General features: G+C 41.0%; 1 non-coding gene across 1 annotated transcript; it reads left to right on the forward strand.

Annotated features, from left to right (window-relative positions):
* Window positions 1-361: 361 nt before the first annotated feature.
* LOC119806051 lies at window positions 362-467 on the forward strand. The gene has a single exon (XR_005284096.1). It is a non-coding gene; the product is annotated as a U6 spliceosomal RNA (small nuclear RNA).
* Window positions 468-7,343: the final 6,876 nt, after the last annotated feature.

The following is a 7,343-nucleotide window of genomic DNA, read 5'->3' on the forward strand; positions in this document are numbered from 1 at the left end:
AAGAGGCAGAAAAGAAGCAAGAGAAGTCTACTGCCAGTGATTGCGGGTAGCTGCACTGTCTCTAGTCCAGTATTTCAACTCTCCCCATCCAGAGGCCTGAGACATGGCAACCTGACTTTGGGCATCCCCACAGACCTGCCCCAAGTGTCAATTTCACCCCAGAATTGAGGCCCACTCCTTTGGAATCACTCGGAAGTCTCTGCTCTCAGTCCTAACTCATCATTGTTTTCATTGTTTTTCCCATTCAGCCATTCCCTCACACCACCCTTCCTTTTGATTTCCTTTATTGTTTCATGCATTCTTTCATTTATCCTAGTTCAGTATCCTTCTAAATTCATTCATCAATTTTTTATTTTCTGCAGTGCTCACTTCAACAGCAAATATATTAAAGTTGGAATGATACAGAGAAGATTAACAAGGTGCCTGGACAAGGATTTTACATACACACGCACACACACTCACTCACTCACACACACATACACACACACACACACACACACACATGCACACACACATGCACACACAGTTTTTGGTACAAGTTGCCACAATAATGTAGACTATTGTGGAAATTTTTGTTTACAGAGTTGTCAGGTGTCATCAAGTGAGTGCCTGGTTTCTGAGGCTTGTCCCTGACACTAGAGAAGAGTTGAAGAGCCAGTGGTTATAGTGTCTTAGGAGTCAAGTGCACCAATCTTAGAGACTGGAGAAGGCCCAAAGGCAGTAGGCCTGTTCTATATCAGGATTCCTGCCATCTTCCAATTCTCAGACTAGATTGTATGATTTCCTAAGACACCTGAGGGTCCCAACAGATGTCCAGGAGCAAATTGATTGGTAGTTATTTATCAAAACAGGAGATTTCAGCATTATTAACATGTTCCCTGTCTAAGGAGCTTGGGGCACAGCACTGCTACTTCTTCCTCAGAGACCTCATCCAAGATAGGACCAGTTATAAGTTCTTAAAGATGTTCAGTGTCTTACTCTCTTAATAGCAGAATGTCCTTCCTAAGGTCTAGTTCTACACAGCTCTGCTGCTATTTTTTTGCATCTGGTCTGCCTTTCACAGATGCTATAGCAGAAGTTTTCCATGATGGGATTGATATACCTTTTCTGGAGAATATTAAAATCAGTTATAAGATCAGATCTAATGTCACAATTGACCATTTTCTTTTAACCACATTTGATTGCTTAAAATATACATGTAGATGTTTATGTGTGCTTCCCTATGACCTGAAAGTGATCAGACTCTGGCAAAATAGTACTTAAAGAGAGCCTACCCTGTATTAAAAGTGATCTTTTATACAGAATAAATGCATTGTTTATACAGTTTTCCAGCTCCTAGTAAATGATTAGTAGTGAATGGCCATCACTTGACATCTGTTCGTGTTTGGGACCTTCTGTGCTCTCAGCTATGTAGAGTTCTGTGGTGGAACTCACTACAGATGTGCATAATGCCAACCTTCGACTATTCATCTGTAGAGGACAGCCCAAGGCAAGGACTAGACATTGTAAATGCGAAGTTATGAAACACCATGGTCATAATTCCAGAATGATTTCAGAGAGAAAAGGGGAAGAAGCAAGCTATCCTTCAACAACTTGTTGGGAAGAAAGGAAGAATGTAATACTATTTAAAAGAAATATTGGCAACTAATATGTTTATTGATCCTTTTGTAAATGCTTTGTGGTGTTTGCCTAAGTAGAATATGCACTGTGAGTGGTCAGTTTTGTTTTGCATTTGCATTCAGTACATTTGATTGTGCTGTGTGTACTGACAGATGATAACCTGTGTGCATATTTATGTGAACTGCCATTATGTCATAGGTAGAACTTGCCTTTGTCATACACTACTTTCTGCGTGACTTCTCTAGGATCCACTAGAACTAAAGGTGAGAGTTGTCCTAAATATTTTGGAAATTGATTTAGAAATATTTTATTATAAAAACCCCTTACTATTCATAGCAATAAGTCATTATGGATCACGAATGAATGCTTAATTGAGAAATTTTTTTTTTATAAGTTGTTTTTTTTTTCTCATGGTTTATTTTTTTTTATATTTAAAAATTTCAATCTCCTTCCTCCTCCTCCCCCTCCCTCCCCTCCTTCTTCCCTTTCTCTCCCCTCCTTCTCCCCCTTCCCTCCCCTCCCCTCCACCCATACCTCCCCTCCCTCCCTCTCAAGGCCAAGGAGCCATCAGGGTTCCCCACTCTATGCTAAGACCAAGGTCCTCCCAACTCCCCCCAGGTCCAGGAAGGTGATCGACCAAGCTGAGAAGGCTCCCACAGAGCCCGTCCATGAAGAACAATCAGAGCCCAGAGCCATTGTCCTTTGCTTCTCAGTCAGCCCCCGCTGTTGGCCACACTCAGAGAGACGGGTTTGGTCGCATGATCCATCAGTCCCATTCCAACTGGAGTTGGTGATCTCCCATTAGTTCTGTCCCACCGTCTCCATGAGTGAACGCACCCCTCTCGTTCCTGACTTTCTCCCTCATGTTCTCACTCCTTCTGCTCCTCATCGGGACCTTGGGAGCTCAGTCCAGTGCTCCAATGTGGGGCTCGGTCACCTTCCCCATCTGTCGCCAGCTGGAGGTTCCCTCACGGTCCTGACTTTCTTTCTCATGTTCTCTCTCCTTCTGCTCCTCATCAGTACCTTGGGAGCTCAGTCCGGTGCTCCAAGGTGGGGCTCTGTCATTTTCTTCATCTATCGTCAGGTGGAGGTTCTATGGTGATATGCAAGAAATTCATCAGTATGGCTATAGGAACTGGCCTTTTCAGGCTCCCTCTCCTCAGCTGCCCAAGGAACTAACTGGGGGCGTCTCCCTGGAAACCTGGGAACCCCTCTAGGGTCAAGTCTCTTGACAACCCTCAGGTAGCTCCTTAAATTCAGATATATGCTTCCCTGCTCTCATATCCACCCTTCCTATATCCCAAGCACCCCATTCCTCCGAGCTCCCCCCGCTCTCCCCTTCACACTTTTCTCTCCCCATCTTCCCTTGGCCCAGTCTTGCCCAACCCTCAAGTTCCCAATTTTGCCTGGCGATCGTGTCTACTTCCAATATCCAGGAGGATTACTATATCTTTTTTGGGAGTTCACCTTCTTATTATCTTCTCAAGGATCCCAAACTTATAGGCTCGATGTCCTATAATCATGGCTAGAAACCGAATATGAGTGAGTACATCCCATGTTCATCTTTATGGGTCTGGGTTACCTCACTCAGAATAGTGTTTTCTATTTCCATCCATTTGCCTGCAAAATTCAAGATGTCATTGTTTTTTACCGCTGAGTAGTATTCTAGCATGTATATATTCCACAGTTTCTTCATCCATTCTTCCACTGAAGGGCATCTAGGCTGTCTCCAGGATCTGGCTATTACAAATAATGCTGCTATGAACATAGATGAGCATATGCTTTTGTTGTATGATTGGGCATCTCTTGGGTAGATTCCCAATAGTGGAATTGCTGGGTCCTGGGGTAGGTTGATCCCGAATTTCCTGAGAAACCGCCACACTGCTTTCCAAAGTGGTTGCACAAGTTTGCATTCCCACCAGCAATGGATGAGTGTGCCCCTTACCCCACAACCTCTCCAGCAAAGGTTATTATTGGTGTTTTGGATTTTAGCCAATCTGACAGGTGTGAGATGATATCTCAAAGTTGTTTTGATTTGCATTTCCCTGATAGCTAGGGAGGTTGAGCATGACCTTAAGTGTCTTTTGGCCATTCGAACTTCTTCTGTTGAGAATTCTCTGTTCAGTTCAGCGCCACATTTTTTAATTGGGTTAATTGGCATTTTACCGTCTAGTCTCTTGAGTTCCTTATATATTTTAGAGATCAGACCTTTGTCAGTTGCAGGGTTGGTGAAGATCTTTTCCCAGTCAGTAGGCTGCCTTTGTGTCTTAGTGACAATGTCCTTTGCTTTACAGAAGCTGCTCAACTTCAGGAGGTCCCATTTATTCAATGTTGCCCTTAAAGTCTGTGCAGCTGGGGTTATGCATAGGAAACGGTTCCCTGTGCCCATTTGTTGTAGAGTACTTCCCACTTTCTCCTCTATCAATCTCAATGTGTTCAAATTAATATTGAGGTCTTTAATCCATTTGGACTTAAGTTTTGTGCATGGTGATAGATATGGATCTACTTTCATTCTTCTACAGGTTGACATCCAGTTATGCCAGCACCATTTGTTGAAGATGCCCTCTTTTTTCCATTGTGTACTTTTGGCTCCTTTATCAAAAATCAGGTGTTCATAGGTTTGTGGTTTAAGATCCGGGTCTTCTATACGATTCCATTGGTCAACTTCTCTGTTCTTATGCCAATACCAAGCCGTTTTCAATACTGTAGCTCTGTAATAGAGTTTGAAGTCAGGGATGGTAATGCCTCCAGAAGTACCTTTATTGTATAAGATTTTTTTGGCTATCCTGGGTTTCTTGTTTTTCCATATAAAGTTGATTATTGTCTTCTCAATCTCTGTGAAGAATTTTAATGGGACCTTGATTGGGATTGCATTGAATCTATAGATTGCTTTTGGTAGAATTGCCATTTTTACTATGTTGATCCTCCCAATCCACGAGCAGGGGAGATCCTTCCATTTTCTGGTATCCTCTTCAATTTCTTTCTTCAAAGACTTAAAGTTCTTGTCATATAAATCCTTCACTTCCTTGGTTAGCGATATTCCCAGATATCTTATGCTATTTGTGGCTATTGTGAAAGGTGATACTTCTCTGATTTCCCTCTCTGCTTCCTTATACTTTGTGTATAGGAGGGCGACTGATTTTTTGGAGTTGATCTTGTATCCTGCCACGTTACTGAAGGAGTTTATCAGCTGTAGGAGTTCTTTGGTGGAGTTTTTGGGGTCGCTTATGTATACTATCATATCATCTGCAAATAATGAAAGTTTAACTTCTTCCTTTCCAAATTGAATCCCCTTGATTCCCTTATGTTGTCTTATTGCTATTGCTAGAACTTCAAGCACTATATTGAAGAGATAAGGAGAGAGTGGACAGCCTTGTCGTGTTCCTGAATTTAGTGGGATAGCCTTGAGTTTCTCTCCGTTTAATTTGATGTTAGCTGTCGGTTTGCTGTAAATAGCTTTTATTATATTTAGGAATGACCCTTGTATCCCTAATCTCTCCAAGACCTTTATCATAAAAGGGTGCTGAATATTTGTCAAATGCTTTTTCAGCATCTAATGAGATGACCATATGGTTTTTTTTCCTTCAGTTTGTTTATATGATGGATTACATTAATAGATTTTCGTATGTTGAACCAGCCCTGCATCTCTGGGATGAAGCCTACTTGATCGTAATGGATAATTTTTCTAATGTGTTCTTGGATTCGGTTTGCCAGTATTTTATTGAGAATTTTTGCGTCCATGTTCATGAGTGAGATTGGCCTGTAATTCTCTTTCTTGGTTGAGTCTTTGTGTGGTTTAGGTATCAGGGTAACTGTAGCTTCATAGAAGGAATTTGGCAGTGACTCTTGTGTTTCTATATTATGAAATACCTTAAGGAGTATAGGTATTAGGTCTTCTTGGAAGTTCTGGTAGAATTCCGCATTGAAACCATCTGGTCCTGGGCTCTTTTTGGTAGGGAGGTTTCTGATAACAGTTTCTAATTCTTCGCGACTAACAGGACGATTTAGAGCATTTACCTGGTCCTGGTTTAACTTTGGTATATGGTATTTATCTAAAAAACTGTCCATTTCTTTTACATTTTCCAATTTTGTGGCATACAGGCTTTTGTAGTAAGATCTAATGATTTTCTGAATTTCCTCTGTGTCTGTCGTTATGTCCCCCTTTTCATTTCTGATCTTGTTAATTTGCGTGTTCTCCCTCTGCCGTTTGATTAGTTTGGCTAAGGGTTTGTCAATCTTGTTGATTTTCTCCAAGAACCAGCTTCTTGTTTCATTGATTCTTTGGATTGTTTTCTGTGTTTCTATTTTGTTGATTTCTGCCCTCAGTTTGATTATTTCCAGTCTTCTACTTCTCCTAGGTGAGTCTGCTTCTTTTTTTTCCAGAGCTTTCAGGTGTGCTGTTAAGTCACCAATGAGTGCTTTCTCCGTTTTCTTTAAGTGGGCACTTAGTGCTATGAACTTTCCTCTTAGCACTGCTTTCATTGTGTCCCATAGGTTTGAGTATGTTGTGTCTTTGTTTTCATTAAATTCAAGAAAGACTTTAATTTCTTTCTTTATTTCTTCCTTGACCCAGGTGTGGGTCAGTAGTTGACTGTTCAGTTTCCATGTGTTTGTGGGTTTTCTGGGGGTAGCATTGTTGTTGAATTCTAATTTTAATCCATGGTGATCCGATAAGACACAGGTGGTTACTAATATTTTTTTGTAACTGTGGAAGTTTGCTTTGTTACCAAGTATATGGTCAATTTTCGAAAAGGTTCCATGAGCCGCAGAGAAGAAGGTATATTCTTTCCTATTTGGGTGGAATGTTCTATAGATGTCTGTTAAGTCCATTTGGTTCATTACCTCCATTAAGTCTTTCAATTCTCTGTTAGGTTTCTGTCTGATTGACCTGTCCATTGGTGAGAGAGGAGTGTTGAAGTCTCCAACTATTAGTGTGTGTGGTTTGATGGCTGCCTTGAGTTCTAGAAGTGTTTCTTTTACATAAGTGGGAGCTTTTATATTAGGGGCATAGATATTCAGGATTGAGACTTCATTCTGAAGGATTTTTCCTGTTATGAGTATAAAGTGTCCCTTTCCATCTCTTCTGATTGATTTTAGTTTGAAGTCAACTTTGTTGGAAATTAGTATGGCCACACCCGCTTGTTTCTTAGGGCCATTTGCTTGATAAACCTTTTCCCAACCCTTTACTCTGAGTAGGTGCCTGTCTTTGTGGTTGAGGTGTGTTTCTTGTAAACAGCAAAATGTTGGATTCTGTTTTCGTATCCAGTCTCTTAGCCTGTGCCTTTTTATAGGTGAATTGAGTCCATTGATATTAAGTGATATTAATGACCAGTGGTTGTTAACTTCAGTCATTTTTAGTAGTAGAGTTTGTGTGTTTCCCTTCTTCTAGTTGTGCTGGTGAAGGGTCGCTAGATGCCTGAGTTATTGTCGGCGTTGTTGGACTCCTTGGTTTGTGATTTTCCTTCTATTACTTTCTGCAAGGCTGGATTTGTGGCTGCGTATTGTTTAAATCTGTTTTTGTCCTGGAATATCTTGTTTTCTCCATCAATGGTGAATGCAAGCTTTGCTGGGTATAATAGTCTAGGCTTGCATTCATGTTGCCTAAGTGTCTGTAGCACATCTATCCAAGCTCTTCTGGCTTTCATGGTTTCCATTGAGAAATCAGGTGTAATTCTGATAGGTTTCCCTTTATATGTTACTTGACCTTTTTCCTTTGCAGCTCT

Source organism: Arvicola amphibius, chromosome 1, assembly GCF_903992535.2.
Source record: "Arvicola amphibius chromosome 1, mArvAmp1.2, whole genome shotgun sequence".
Taxonomy (NCBI): Eukaryota; Metazoa; Chordata; class Mammalia; order Rodentia; family Cricetidae; genus Arvicola; species Arvicola amphibius.